The sequence below is a fragment of the Triturus cristatus genome, chromosome 10 (assembly GCF_964204655.1).
Source record: "Triturus cristatus chromosome 10, aTriCri1.1, whole genome shotgun sequence".
NCBI classification, from domain to species: domain Eukaryota; kingdom Metazoa; phylum Chordata; class Amphibia; order Caudata; family Salamandridae; genus Triturus; species Triturus cristatus.
The window spans coordinates 1231075331-1231090355 of NC_140593.1; the positions used below are offsets into that span (position 1 = coordinate 1231075331).

Here is a 15025-nt window from a genome sequence, read left to right on the forward strand (position 1 = left end):
TACAGGAGATGAATGTCATTGAGCTAGTGGTTTAGTTGTCATTATACTCCAGGATATGGATGCTGTTGTACTGCAGGTTATGGATATTATTGTACAATCGGTTTCATGCTGCTATGGGATATGAATGCTGTGGCACTACAGGAAATGGATATTATTGTACTAGCGATTTCATTGTACCAAATTATATCGATGCTGTGGTACTACAGGAGATAGATATTACTGTACTAGCAGTTTTATTTTGCTACTGTGTACGGATGCTGTGGTACTACAGGACATAAATATTATTGTACTAGTGGTTTTGGCTGTCGTGCTACAGGATACAGATACTGTGGTACTACAGGAGATGGATAATATTGTACTAATTATATTAGCGGTTTCATTGTGCTACAGGCAAGACCACTGGAATAATGTGGCACAAGAGGGCCAAATTATGCAGCAGGGTTGAGTAAAGTGTGCTGCAAGAAAAGGCAAATTATGCTGCATATTACAGCACATTCTGTAATATTATTACATCATTATTTTGTCATTTTTAGGTCGAGCCTAGCGCAGCGCACAATCGGTGCTCTAGGAGATGACCTTTTGGAATCGGTCTGCACTTTTCCAACACTTGTGCGTGTGGCGGCATCCACCTTGCAGGAGCGAGCAGTGGCGTGCAGGGGCCATCTGTTCCTGATTTGCGTGGCCATACGCGGTTGTTTACATTTGCCTGTCTCGAAACAATCGGTGGCACGCTTCACTTTTCCTCTCTGGCCCCTAGCGCATGGTGAGCATTTTATCTCTTTACTTTAATTGTGCCCTGCTCGCGTTGCTTTCCTTTTAGTCCTCGCCCGCACCGCTCTCCGAGAAGCGGGACACCTCTTTTGTTCTCCATTGTGACTGCGAGCTCAAGACTTGGTTCAGTTCCCACGCTGCTCTGCCAGGGGCGGGAAAAGCCCTCCGTTTGGGTGTACTAGTTGCTGATCATGCTCTAAGTTGGGTCCCCAAGGCAGTACGCGGTGCACCTCGCCTTTTGGGAGACATAAAGTGGCCTTGCATTTTCAACGGTCAACTAGGAGAGATCACCGGAGGTCTCCGACGCATGCAGTTCGACCATTATTCCTACAACTCCTGCAGCTGCCGTGCACGCTCGCGGGCAGCTGCACGTGGCTTACTTGCACCTCGGGGATTTTCAGTGTCTGTGCCCTCCCCCCACCCACCCACTGTGCTGTGGCCATGCCTCTATGGCCATACCCTGGGGCACTTGAGGCACTAGGTCTTGTGGATACATGACTGGTGACTCCTCCACGGAGGCCCCGCGTCATCATATTGGGACTCAGTAACTACTACAGCCCATGTAGGAGGCGCCCAGAGGCTTCTGCAGGCTACATGGCGTATTGGGTACCGCAAAGGGTATAATAGAAGCGCAAGAGCGCTATGGCCTGTGTTTTTATGGTGATATATGCATTATGATTCACGTGTTCTTATTCCCTAAACTGCTGCATTCCATGCCCCGATACTATGACGCATATCGTTTTGATTCCTGTTTATTCAGGATAATGAGTACCATTTCCGAACCTGCGCCATGCTATTAATACACGGTGATTTATATTTTTTCTGCTATAATTATATATAAGGTAACAAAAATGCTTATAACGCTTTTTATTATAACTTTGCAACATGCTGCACAACAGCCACACGACTCTACAACATAGCTTAAATACACTGGCGAAGCCAATAGCTCTGACTAAACACTTATAAGATCCAAAAGGCGAGACCTATTGGCTATGCCAATGCTTGTTAAACTTGGTAACACTGTCTGGGTATTGGTTGCACCTCTTTAGAACCTATTTAACACCCAAATATAGCAATAAGCAACAGAAAGATGAGCAGTCCAGCTTTGCAAATGGCCTTCCACTGCGTGGTAACTCACGTCGCCTCATTTTTTACTAACTTTTGAACCATTTGAGCTAGAAACTAATGTTTTTGGGGATAAAATGTACCTATGATGTGGCAGTTGATGAATTGTGTGGTAAATGCGGCAAATCTGTAATCATGTGAAAATTCTCGCAGCAGCACAATCGCATAATTCCAGAGGCCCTGGTACAGGATATGGATGCTGTGGTCCTACAGGAGATTGATATCACTGTACTAATGGTTTTTGCAGTCATTGTGCTACAGGATACAGATGCTGCGGCACTACAGGAGAGGGATATGATTGTACTGGCGGTTTCCTTGTGCTACAGGATACGAATGCTGTGGCACTACAGGAGAGGGATATGATTGCTCTAGCGGTATGGCTGTTATTTTACTATAGGATATAAATGCTGTGGTACTACAGGTGATGGATATTATTGGACTAGCAGTTTCATTGTACCACAGGCTACATATGTTGTGGTACTACAGGAGATGTATATTATTATACTAGTGGTTTCCTTATGCTCCAGGCTACGGACGCTGTGGCACCACAGGAGATGTCCTCATGGTCACCCAGAATAAGACGTGTCTTGTAACTCCCACGGGCACTGCAGATGTCCACGCCGGCACAGGTTGTGAAGTTGAGAAGTGATGAAAGTGCAGCGGGAGGGGCGTGTTTGGGAGGCCCCCACCCGGCTCCTCCTCCGCCCCCCAGGGTAGAAAAGGCTGAGGCGGGGCCGCCGCTGTGTTCGTCCTCAGTGCAGGTCAACGGGAAGAGGTAGGAATCCTCGCGGCCTCCGCTGTCGCCTCGTCTCCCCCTCGTCTCTCTCTCTGGGGGGCTCTTTCCTTCTCTGGCTCCTCGTCTGCTCCTCGTCTCTCTCACTCTCTCTGTCTGGGGGTCTCTTTCCTTCTCTGGCTCCTCGTCTCTCTCACTCTCTCTCTCTGGGGGGCTCTTTCCTTCTGTGTCCCCTCGTCTGCTCCTTGTCTCTCTCACTCTCTCTGGGGGGCTCTTTCTCTCTCTGAAGCCTCCCCTCTCTTTCTTTACTCCCTTCCGTCCCCTTCGCATCTCTCTTAAGACAGTGTCTCTGGCTTTCTCTCTTTAGTCCTTCCCTACAGCCGGTGTCTTCCTCTGAACTGCGCTGTCCTTTCACTGCTGTCAAACTTCTTCTCCCGTCCTCTACTCGTCACGAGTCTGTCACTCTCCGACCTTTCACCCACCTCTCTCTCTCTCTTTCTCACTTTTATTCCTTTCTCTCTCTCCTGCTCTTTCTTTCTGTGCCTTTAATCCTTACTCTCTCTCCTTCTCTCTTTCTTCATTTGTGTTTCCTCCTCTTACTTCTAATCTTCCTCATTCTCTCGCTTCCTCCCTCCTCTCTCTCTCTTTCTACCTGTGTTTTGTCCTCCTCTTTTGTTCTTCTAATCTTCCTCTTTCTCTCGCTTTTCTCCATTTCTTGGCCTCTCTGTGTATCACCAGTCCCCTCTCTCTGTTGAGCAGCTCGTTTTGTTCCTTCTTCCTCTCTCTCTTCCTTTGTGTTTCCTCCTCTTTCGTTCTTATTATCTTTTTCTTTCTCTCTCGTTTTTCTCCATTTTTTTGTTCTATCTGTGTAACACTAATCCTGTCTTCCTGTCGGGCAGCTCGTTTTCTTCCTACTTCTCTCTCTGCCTCCGCTCTCTTTCTTGCTTTGTGTTTCCTCCTTCTCCTCTTACTCCATGTAATCTTCCTCTTTCTCTCGCTTTTTTTCTCCATTCTTTGATCTCTCTGTGTAACAGTAATCCTGTCTTCCTGTTGGACAGCTCGTTTTCTTCCTACTTCTCTCTCTGCCTCCGCTCTCTTTCTTGCTTTGTGTTTCCTCCTTCTCCTCTTACTCCATGTAATCTTTCTCTTTCTCTCGCGTTTTTCTCCATTCTTTGGTCTCTCTGTGTATCGCTACTCCCGTCTCCCTGTTGCGCAGCTCATTTTCTCCCTCCTTCTCTCTCTGTTTCGTGCTGTGTGTTTCCTCCTCTTCGTCTTTCGTTCTTATCATCCACTTCATTCTCTCGCTTTTTGCTCTATTTCTTGGTCTCTCTGTGTATCTCTCGTTTTCTTCTCTTTCTCCCGCACGCGCGTTATTTCCCCTCTCTCCATTTCTCCATTTCCTCTTCTCTCTCCACTTTCTACCTCTGCCACTCTCTTTTTCCTCTGCCTCTCTAAGGTCTCCGTCTCTTTCTCCGTCTCCCCTCCTTCACTCGTCCTCGCCCCCTCCTCTCCCTCTCTCCCCACCCTCCGCCGTGCCCCCCTCATAGATGTCACTCACATCTGTGGCACTTGGGAGTTCACGGACTGGGCTCTGTGCTTTTTGGCAGGTTGTGTGGTCGAGGGGGGGGGGGGAGGTGAGAAGGTGGGTATCACCCGCCCCCGCTTTTTGCTGCTTCATTGGGTGAGTGGGGGCTCCGTTCACGTCACCAGTTGACCCCCGCAGGCGCCCCGTTTAGACTGGGCAGTGAAGATGTATTTATTTGCAGGTACGCGGCGCTTTATTTGAGTGTCTGTGCAGCGCGTTATTCCTTCACACGGCGCTATATTTGAGTGAGTGCACGGTGCACAGAGAGGCTCCTGCGTCAGGTGTGGCGCCGTGGGTTGGAGCGGGGGCAGGAGACCAGAAGGCTCTTCTGAGAGGCGCTATCTTTTTCGGCCGGACACGACACGCTCGGCTGGGGGGCTGGTGGGGGTCTTTGGATCTATATTGCACCATAGCAGCGACGGGGAGGGGACGGCGTTGCACATATTACAGAAGTCTCCTCTCTGGGGGTCATCCGCCCCCCGCCGGCTCTTGGGGGCAGTCTGGGGGTCTGTGTGATAAGATCTGTAAAAGAGCTGTGTGCGGCAGGTACGATTCCTGCCCCTATATTCGGGGGTGCGGGGGCTTGTAGTGTGCGCCCTAGTAGACCAGGGTTGGGGCTCTCATAGCAGTGTCCATGGAAAAGGGGCTCCACCTGCCAGAGCTGGACCGGCCTCTAGCGCCTCGACAGGCTCCCGCCGGGTCAGTGAGGCTGGTTCAGTGCCAGCCTTGTGTCAGTTTATGCCTGGCTCGGGGCAGTGCCCCCTCCCCCCTCCCCACACGTCCCCGAGTACATATCACTCCCTTCGTCTGTCCTGCTCGGGCTGCACCCTCTCCACCCGCCTTCGGGACGGGGTCTGTAGTTGTGTTGGGGGGTGGGGGAGGGAGCAGTGGCGTAGGAAGGGGGGTGCGGTGGGTTCCGGCCGCCCTGGGTGTCATCACTGAGGGGGGTGACAAAAGGGCAAAAAGATGTGTTTTAAATACACATTTTTGGCATTTTGTCAAGTCAGGGGTGACATGAAATTACTCACCGGGTACCACCTGACCTTGCTACGCCACTGGGAGGGAGCGGTCGGGAGGAGGGAGCGGTCTGGGAGGGAGCGGTCGGGAGGTTCAGGGGCGTTTGTTACAAATAGTGGGGCAGATTTATGTTTGACTTGCGCCTCATTTACGCCGCCGCTGTGTCACTTTTTTGACGCAGTAGCGGCGCAAATCCTGCGCCATGGTGCGGGGTATTTACAACGTGACGCATCGGGGAGATGCGTCATGTTGTAAAGCCCTGCGCCACATGTAGGCGTTCCAGGGCAGGTGGGGGCGTTCCGGCGCAGGAACGCCTCCTAAAAGTGGCTGAGTGAAATCTACAAGATTTCACTCAGTCACTTTTGAGCCCATGCTGCGTCAAAACCCTGCGCCTGCTTGAAGAAGGCGTAAGGATTGACGCAGCATTGTGCAGATAGGGCCCCCCAGAGCATTGCTAGAGCTGCGTCGTGCTTGCGACGCAACTCCAGCAATGCGCCACTTTTACGGCATAGATGCGTGACGCATCTGTGCCGTTTTGCCCAATGGTGCGCCGCATTATAAATGTGGCTCATCCATGATGGCGGAGCTGGGGCGCAAAATAACTGGCGCATCCCTGCTGATATGCAGGGATGCGTCAGTTATTATAAATATGCCCCAGTGTTTCTGGTCGGCTAGGGTATGCGCCTAAGCCAGGTAGAACCCACCACTCCAGTCAGGGTAACGGGGTCACACCCCCAAGACAACCCCTGCTCACCTCCTTGGTTGCTTGGCGCAGAGCTGGCCGGCTTATCACAGAGGGAATGTGTAAAGCGTTTGCGCAAGACACACACCAGTGATACACTAGGCACACCACAAAAGAGACACCACGCAGCAGTAAATAAAATACGTATCTGTGTCGCTTGTTAACATAGAACAAAAACAAGAACCAGGAGCCACTTCGACAACGAGGCAATTGTCGTAACTTCAAAGTTAGAGCTGCTGTTGAAAAGCTTTATTCGAGTTCTTCAAGCGAGAATCACAAAAGCACAAAACAGATAATACATTAATATACACAATTTATACAATTAAAAAAGGAATCACATTTTTACCGTAAAAAAATCGGCTATTTTAGAGTTCATACACAATTATATTGTTATAGATTTCCTACATTTTACCACATTTTTCAAAAAATGTATCAGACAACATGTAACAAATTCATTATTTAAAAATTGCAAAGCTAAAAACGCGGGTCGGCATCTTTTAAAATCTAATTTCTTTAAAATTGGTAAGAGCCATTTTTTTCTTAGCAAAGTAGAACATTTACAGAAGAATTCAGAATGAACTGTAGACTGTCCTGATGTGTCGTCGCAAGGGCATAATTGCATCTCCTGCGTCCATTCCACCGTTTTTGGGAAACTTGTGATACGATGGAAGATGTCTAATCTAAATCTCGCTACAAGTAATCCTTCGTATTGGCTGGGTACAAGTATGAGGTCGGGCTGCATACCGTATGTAGTCATTGTCAGTCGGCGGTGCGCTGCAGGGGGCTTTGCTAGTTCTTTCGATAATCGTCGTGAGTCTAGTAGTGCCATACAACTTCTTTCCAGCTCTTTCCTAGATATCTCTCTCATGGTGCTGGGTTCATTACAGAAATGAGGATAACCGAAATCATTCAGAAAATCCCGGACATATCCTAACCACTTCAAGTTCAATACATTGGTCATTCCCATGACATCCTTAAAAACCTCCTGGTTTACAAGGGTTTCCTCATTTGTCCACAGCCCGTGCCACAGCATGACTGGTTCTGTTTTAATTAAATCGGTTAAAAATGGGACACCCAGTTCTGCATGGCAGATATAGGATGGTACACTTCTAGGAAGTGCCGATATGTATCTTAAAAACTGATTTTCTATCAGCTGAAGTGGTTGAGCATTACAATGCCCCCATAATCCAGAGCCATACATAGCTGTGGATTTGCATTTAGCCCTATACATTTGTAATAATATTTGCGGGGGCCTTGTGCCTAATTTCTTTAAGAAGTTAAATAGGGCAGCAGTAGTTTTTATAGAAGCGAGTCTTCTCATTTGCACCGCCTGGACCCATGTGGAGTTATAGTCAAATAGTGTGCCTAGGTAGCTAAAAGTATTAACAAAGTTCATTTTCTGTTTATCTATAAAGATGTCTCTACATTTTTTGCTCCCTATACCACATCTCGTAACAAAGGGTTTTGACGTATTTACCCTTAACCCCTTGCATGCCCGCCCCTTTCCCCGCCCAGTGCCGCGCCTTCCATTAGCGGGCGGAGTTCATGACGAGCTGGACTCGTCATGGGCACAGCGCCACCGCAGCCAATGACGAGTCCAGCTCGTCATGGGCACTGAAGGGGTTAAGTAGTATAAACAACAAAAGGGTGTCGCTTCTCGCCTTCTCGCAGGAAGAGCGCGCAGGAAGAATCTCTCTAGATTCTTTAAGAAGGCCCTCACTCACCAACCTGGTCGGTGACATGCTTCATCATGGGGCCCCACCAGGAGAGGCCGAGTGCCTCCCCGGGGTGCTGCGATTCCATGGGAAATAGCTGAACAATATATTCAGCCCTTTTTCCCACACTTTGTTTTTAGTGTGTCAGATTTGGCCATTTAATAAACCTTTTTTTGGACACAATCCTGACATGTTTAAAACACCTTATTACACCACCACTTGTCACCACATAGTCCAGCTCCGCAGTAATTCTGGCGTCGCAGCACGCCGGGGAGGCACTCGGCCACTCCCGGTGGGGCCCCATGATGAAGCATGTCACCGACCAGGTTGGTGAGTGAGGGCCCTCTTAAAGATTCTAGAGAGATTCTTCATGCGCGCTCGTCCTGTGAGAAGCGACACCCTTTTGTTGTTTATAGTACTTCGATTGGGGGACCGAGAGTGTTCCTATGTGCCATCCCTCACTCTCTTCTTGATACTTGGTATTTACCCTTAAACCCAGCCCACGCATAAATTCCACATAACCATCTAGTAATCTTTGTAACCCCACTTGAGTACGACACATTAAAACGGCGTCATTCGCATACATTAAAGATGGGATGGCTCGGCCATTAATTATTGGGAAATCTTGGCCTGTTTGGAGCAGTGCTTTTTCTAAGCCATTTGTGTAGAGATTAAAGAGATGGGGGGCCAGGACCCCCTTTTTTATTGGAAAAAATCCTGTACATTCTCCGTCATTGCCATATCGTACTCTGGCCTTGGCATTCTGATAAGTATCTTTCAGACTGTATATGATGGTATCATCCACCCCTAGTTCGTGAAGGACCCCCAAAGCCTTTCATGTACCACACAGTCGAAGGCTGCGGTTAGGTCTACGAAGGTTAGAAATAGCCTTCCTTTTTTTAGGTTGGCATACTTCCCAATTAGAGGGCTCAAATTAAGGCTTTGTTCAACGGTTCCCACACCTTTACGGAAACCGTATTGTAGATCTGACAGGATTTGTTTTTCCACACCCCATTCTTGTAATCTCCCTAATATAATACGCCCTACGATTTTCGCAGAGGAATCCAATAAGGATATTGGGTGATAACATGTCGGGTCATGTCTATTCCCCTTTTTAAAAATTGGGACTAGAATAGATTCAGTCCCGGTCTCAATGTACTTAGAGGAGAAGCTAGCCCTTAATTTCTGGGTCAACATCGGGCCCCATAGATCTACATTTGCCTAAGCAGGTCTACAGGAATCCCATCAGGGCCGGGTGCCTTACCCCCTTACTTGCCAATATTGCCCTGTTAACCTCTTCTAAGGTAATTTGGAGATTGTTTGTATGTGTTTGCTGTGGAGAATTAATCTTATCACCTCCCTCGTCTGTAATTTCTGTCAGGTTTATAGAATCGTGATTACTAAAGATTGTAGCGAAATGTTCAACCCACTGATCTTCCGTTATGGCTATTTCTATGTTTGGGATATCCCCTTGGTCCAAAAAGGGTGCCCGAACAGCCCTCCAGAAAGCCGCCCCATCCTTAGACTTAGCCGCTTCTTGTAGGGTTTGCCAGAGCTCCTCCCTAAGTTCCCTTTTACGTTCTTTTATTACATTTGTGTAGTCCTTCCTTGCCCCCCTCAGTGTAGTGGGGTTCCTTGGGATATTGTGGAACTCTTTTCTCGATATAGAGTACGCTTTAGTGCACTTTGAATCAAACCAGCCTTTATCTTTTTACACAGACTTATTATTCGTTTTCCATAGTGCTTCATTCATTACTCTGGTAATCTCTTGGAAAGATGCCAAGACTGTCTCGTAGGTTGCATTTTCCTTTAATATGGCTTCTATTGATGAAATACTTTTTACCACTACTTTTTGTGTTACTTCTAGTGCACCCACCAACTGCCATTTTAGAGCATAGCCATTTTTCCTCTTCATTTTCAGCTGTTCTGGGGGATATACAATGTTATGATCTTGGTTAGCTTTAATTGTCGGCAGGTTCAACGATAAACTCAACGGGAAGTGGTCACTCAGTATGATGTCATGTGTAACAAATTGGTTCGTATTTTATGCCAAATTCGTAGAAAGTAGAATATAATCTATTACACTAGGGCACCCTCTCCCATTAAATGTACTCCGAAAAGGCGCCGGATAATTACTTAGTTCGCTTGCATAGCCTACATCAAGCTCACATACCAATTCATTTAGAGCATTCCCATATTGTGTGAGTGTGAAATGCGCTTCACACTCTCCATCTTCGTTCATGATCCCACAAACATTGGTACCATTTTTTGAACATAATGCAATATTAAACCCCCCTCCCCCCCCAAATGATGTACATATCCCCTCTATCTTCTCTTCACATTTTTCTAGGACATTTAATAAGTTCATAAGAATTCCAACTATCTTATCCGGGGGTGCATTATTACAGAAGTTTATCAGTATCACTCTTTGCTTACTTCCCATACACATCTCCATCAGTTGGTAGTTTACATCTTCGAGTTTTAATATGATTTTCCCACTATTTATCATATTAGAGACATATATAACTAACCCTCCCTTTGCCCTCCCCTGTTTTCCTCCAACTGCGGGCATATGATAGGTACGGTAACCACTCAAATGTACGGGCTCCTTTAGCCACGTTTCTTGCAAACAAATAATTTGAAAGCCTGCTACAAATTCACGCCACTCCGGGATATCTATCTTCGTTTGTAAGCCTGCCACATTCCCAAACCTCACTTCACAAGGTTAGTGCAATAAAGTGAAGACTTATATTGTATTGTAATTGCATTTATATATCGCTTCCTTCCCCTGACGAGGCGTCAAAGCACTTATTCGGCAAGTTGCACGCTACTCCGGAACCCATAAAGGATTAGCGTTGAACTAGTATAGTGAAATATGAAAGTAATTTCAGTGGTGGATGTTAGTCAGTTATTTGGATTCAGAAGGATAGCGGAGGGATAGAAGAGGGAAAAAGGTTTGCATTTATATAGTGCTTATTACCCCTGATGGGGTGTTGAAGCGCTTTTTTCGGCAAGTAGCACGTTACTCTGGAACCCATAATGGATTAGTGGTGAATCAGTTTAGTGAACTACGAAATTTGAGAAGTGGACAAGTTAGTCTGTTATTTTGCTTGAAAAGGATAGTGGAGGGATAGAAGAGTGAAGGATTTAGACTTTTTTTTGGAGGTCCTAGCAGTAGGAAGAGGCTTTAGGATGAGTAAAAAGGGGTTGTGGAGGAGAAGAGTCAGAGGGAAGAGTTTAGAAAGGTTTGTTTTAGGGGATCGGAATAGTAAAAGAGGTGTCAGATGGTGCAAGGAGGGGTAGAGTAAGGTAGAGTCTAGAAAGGGCTATTTTGGGGATCATAGTAGTGGTATGGGGATTGAGATGAATGAGAGAGTGAGTGTAGATGATATATTGATAGATGTATAGGGTGAGAAATACGGTAGTGCATGGGATATGCTTTTTTTTAGGGGGGGTGTAGTAAATATATAGATCCAAGTTCATGGAAGGTATATAGAGGCATAAAGGAAGGAAGTATATGTAGATCAGTGATACTCAAAGTAGGGCCCGGGGGCCGCATGCGGCCTCCTGTCCTTTTTATGCGGCCCCCTGGGCAGCAGAAGCACCGGGTTGCCGTTTACTCGACTGAGCACTAACATGATAAAAAAGTTAAATATACTGCAAACACTTGCTTAAAGGTTCATTGCAGTTAGGGAAAGGTAGAAACGAGGCCCTTAACTTTAGGAACACCTTCATTTGTAGGATTTATCACCACTATTCTAAACATGCCAAACATGGCAACGCCGCTCCTTTCACAACAGAGATTACCACTGAAAACCTATCAGGGAATTTCCAATGCAAACCTATGAGAGGAGCCGCCTCACAGCAGTGAGAAACCTGGGGCCGTATTGCAGATGGTATCCCAAGGGGCGCAACGGGCGTTTGTGCCCACTTTGGGCACCCCCGGGGCACTTTTGTATTATAGAAGGGGACGCAGATGCTTGTGCGTCCCCTTCTATAATATCGATAGCCCTGGCACAGTTAAAGCGCCAGTGTTCTCAACAGAGGGTGTTCCCTCATTTGCATAGGGGCGTGCATTATGCAAATGAGGGCATTCCTTTCGCTCTGCGCCCGCGCCATATTACAGACTGGGGCGCAGAGTAAAAGAAGCCCTCAGGAGGCGCACTGACAGTGCACCATTTAAAAGGGGACGCATTGTCAGTGCGCCTCCTGACAGCAGCCCTCTGCACCCACCTGCAAGGGGATCTCTAAACCTCTTTGAAAGTGGTTTTCACATGAATGTGCTGCCCCCCGTGCAGCGCGAGTTCGCGGCTGGCCTTGGGGCAATGCATACACCATAACAGGGCGCATTATCACTGTTTGCATCCTGCGCACCTTTTGAAAGGTGCACTGGCTGCAAACAGTGATAATGTGTAATATGGCACCAAATTGGCTGCTTGTCACTACCGGGACATGCCACACATATAGGCAGGTGTCCCACCTTTTACTTACACAGCACCCTGCCCAGAGGGCTACCTAGGATACCTTAGGGGTGACTTATATGTAGTAAAGGGGGAGTTTCAGGCTTGGCAAACATTATAAAAGACACATCAATGTGGCAGTAAACTGTGCACGCAGGGCCTGCAGCGGCAGAGGCCGGAGACAGGTTTGTAAGTCTACGTCTGTGGGTGGCGCAAGTAGCGCTGAAAGCCCACCGGTAGCATTCAGTTCGCAGCGCCAGGGTACATAGGACACCACTGTACAAGGGACGTACAGGTAAATTAAACATGCCAAACAGGTGTAGACCAAACCTACCAAGTTTAAGGGAGAGAGGACATGCACTTTAGCACTCATCAGCAGTGGCAAAGTGCCCAGACTCATAATGACAACAAAAACAGGTCAGAAAAAATACAGGAGGAAGGCAAAAAAGGGCCCGGTCGAACAGCTTGTCCTCAACATAGCACAGGGCCCATACGTCACCAAAGCACCCCCTGAGTGTCAGGGTGCTCATAAAAGCATATGCGTCTCGGTAATCAGTGAACAGGCCCTTAGACTGCAAGATTACTGTTTGCCGTACACCTCCATAGGGTGTCAGTGTGCCGTACAGACATCCATGAAGTGTCAGTGTGCCGTACAGACATCCATGAAGTGTCAGTGTGCCGTACAGACCTCCATAGGGTGTCAGTGTGCCGTACAGATATCCATGAAGTGTCAGTGTGCCGTACAGACCTCCATAGGGTGTCAGTGTGCAAACAGACATCCATGAAGTGTCAGTGTGCCGTTTAGACCTCCATAGGGTGTCAGTGTGCCGTACAGACCTCCATAGGGTGTCAGTGTGCCGTACAGACATCCATGAAGTGTCAGTGTGCCGTACAGACCTCCATAGGGTGCCAGTGTGCAAACAGACATCCATGAAGTGTCAGTGTGCAGTACAGACATCCATGAAGTGTCAGTGTGCCGTACACCTACATTGGGAGTCAATGTGCCGTACAGACATCCATGAAGTGTCAGTGTGCCGTACAGACCTCCATAGGGTGTCAGTGTGCTGTACCGACCTCCATAGGGTGTCAGTGTGTCTTACAAACATCCATGAAGTGTCAGTGTGCTGTACAGACCTCCATAGGGTGTCACTGTGCCGTACAGGCATCCATGAAGTGCCAGTGTGTCGTACAGACCTCCATAGGGTGTCAGTGTGCCGTACAGACCTCCACTGAGTGTCAAGGTGCAATGTCTCTTACAGACCTCCACGGAGTGTTCAAGTGCAGAGTGTCTAACATACCTCCACTGAGTGTCCCAGTGCAGCGTGGATTACAGACCCCCATGACTGTCCTGGTGCAGAGTGCCATACAGACCTCCCCTGAGAGTCCAGGTGCAAGTGTCTCATACAGACAAATGGGGGATGGGAGCACACTGCCTCACCTCCCAGCACAGTTCGCCCCTTAGCATTGTGGTAAATGCAGTTCACAGTGATTTCTTACTTGAATTTTTGCTGTAGTGGTTCACCAAAGTTGGTGCAGGTTAGTGCTGTGAATCTCTAGACACATGTGTTTCTGGATATTATCCGTCTTCAGTAGAGATAAAAAACGAAAATTCCTTCTGGGGTTGCTGGAAAGGCTGCCATAGTCTCTCAGGTCTCAGTACCTCTCTCTGGCGCACAGGTGCATCGCCACAATGGTAAGGGGCGAACTCTGCTGGGAGGTGAGGCAGTGTGCTCCCATCCCCCATTTGCAAGTGTCTCATACAGACCTCCACTGAGTGTCCAAGTGCAGTGTGTCTTACAGACCTCCACTAAGTGTCCAGGGGCAGTGTCTTCAGACCTCCACTGAGTGTCCAGGTGCAGCGTATTTTACAGACCTCCACGAAGTGTCCAGGTGCAGTGTCTTACAGACCTCCTCAGAGTGCCCAGGTGCAGTGTTTCTTACAGACCTCCAATGAGTGTCCAGACCAGGTGCAGTGTGTCTTACAGATCTCCCCAGAGTGCCCAGGTGCAGTGTGTTGTACAGACCTCCACTGAGTGCCCAAGTGCAGCGTGTCTTACAGGCCTCCACTCAGTGTCCAGATGCAGTGTGTCTGACAGAGCTCCACTGAGTGTCCAAGTGGAGTGTGTCGTACAGACCTCCACTCAGTGTCCAGTCCAGGTACAGTGTGTCTTACAAACCTCCACTCAGTGTTCAGTCCAGGTACAGTGTGTCGTACAGACCTCCTCTCAGTGTTCATTCAGTCCAGGTACAGTGTGTCTTACAGACCTCCACTCAGTGTTCAGTCCAGGTACAGTGTGTCTTACAGACCTCCTCTCAGTGCTCAGTCCAGGTACAGTGTGTCGTACAGACCTCCACTCAGTGTTCAGTCCAGGTACAGAGTGTCCTACAGACCTCCACTGAGTGTCAGACAGGATGCACCAATGCGTAACGTTTTTACGCGTCTGACCTCCGCACGCTCTCCAAGCCCCCCCCCCCCCCACGCCTCCCCTCCCCCAAATCTCTCATATAAACGTCAGAACATGTCACCGTGTATGAGCTGGAATAGTTGTTACCAGTTCCGACAGTCCGAAACCCACCCCGTAAACTAAACTCCTGTGCTGGCGAAGGTCAAAGGGTCATGTCCAGGAGGCCGGATGCCCCCCATGCCATGGCTCAGAGTCCAGTTAATGGGGCAGCAGGGACCTGGGAGCCGGGGGCGCCAGTGAGAGACCAGTTGTGGCTCTACCTGGACTCGATGCTGGAGGGGGCACACACACACTGGCCCCCGGGGTGGTACCTGGAAGGGATGCTGCGTGGGCAGGAGCAGCCATAGGGCCCAGGTGCCCTCCTGGCACACAGGCTCGGCCAGTGGGGAGGAGAAGCGGGGCCTTGTTTTCA

At 48.4% G+C, this 15025-nt stretch overlaps 1 protein-coding gene across 2 annotated transcripts in view; it reads left to right on the forward strand.

The window, feature by feature from the left end:
• The first annotated feature begins 2542 nt into the window (after nt 1–2542).
• The window catches only part of ALAS2 (5'-aminolevulinate synthase 2), an 85871-nt gene continuing 73388 nt past the window's right edge, over nt 2543–15025 (forward strand). The window contains exon 1 of one of the 2 annotated variants that reach the window (XM_085629830.1): nt 2543–2671. The gene's annotated coding sequence lies outside the window, so the exon portion shown is untranslated. Of the gene's footprint in view, nt 2672–4308; nt 4396–15025 lie in introns of those variants that run through there. The other variant, XM_085629831.1, reaches the window with a different exon arrangement.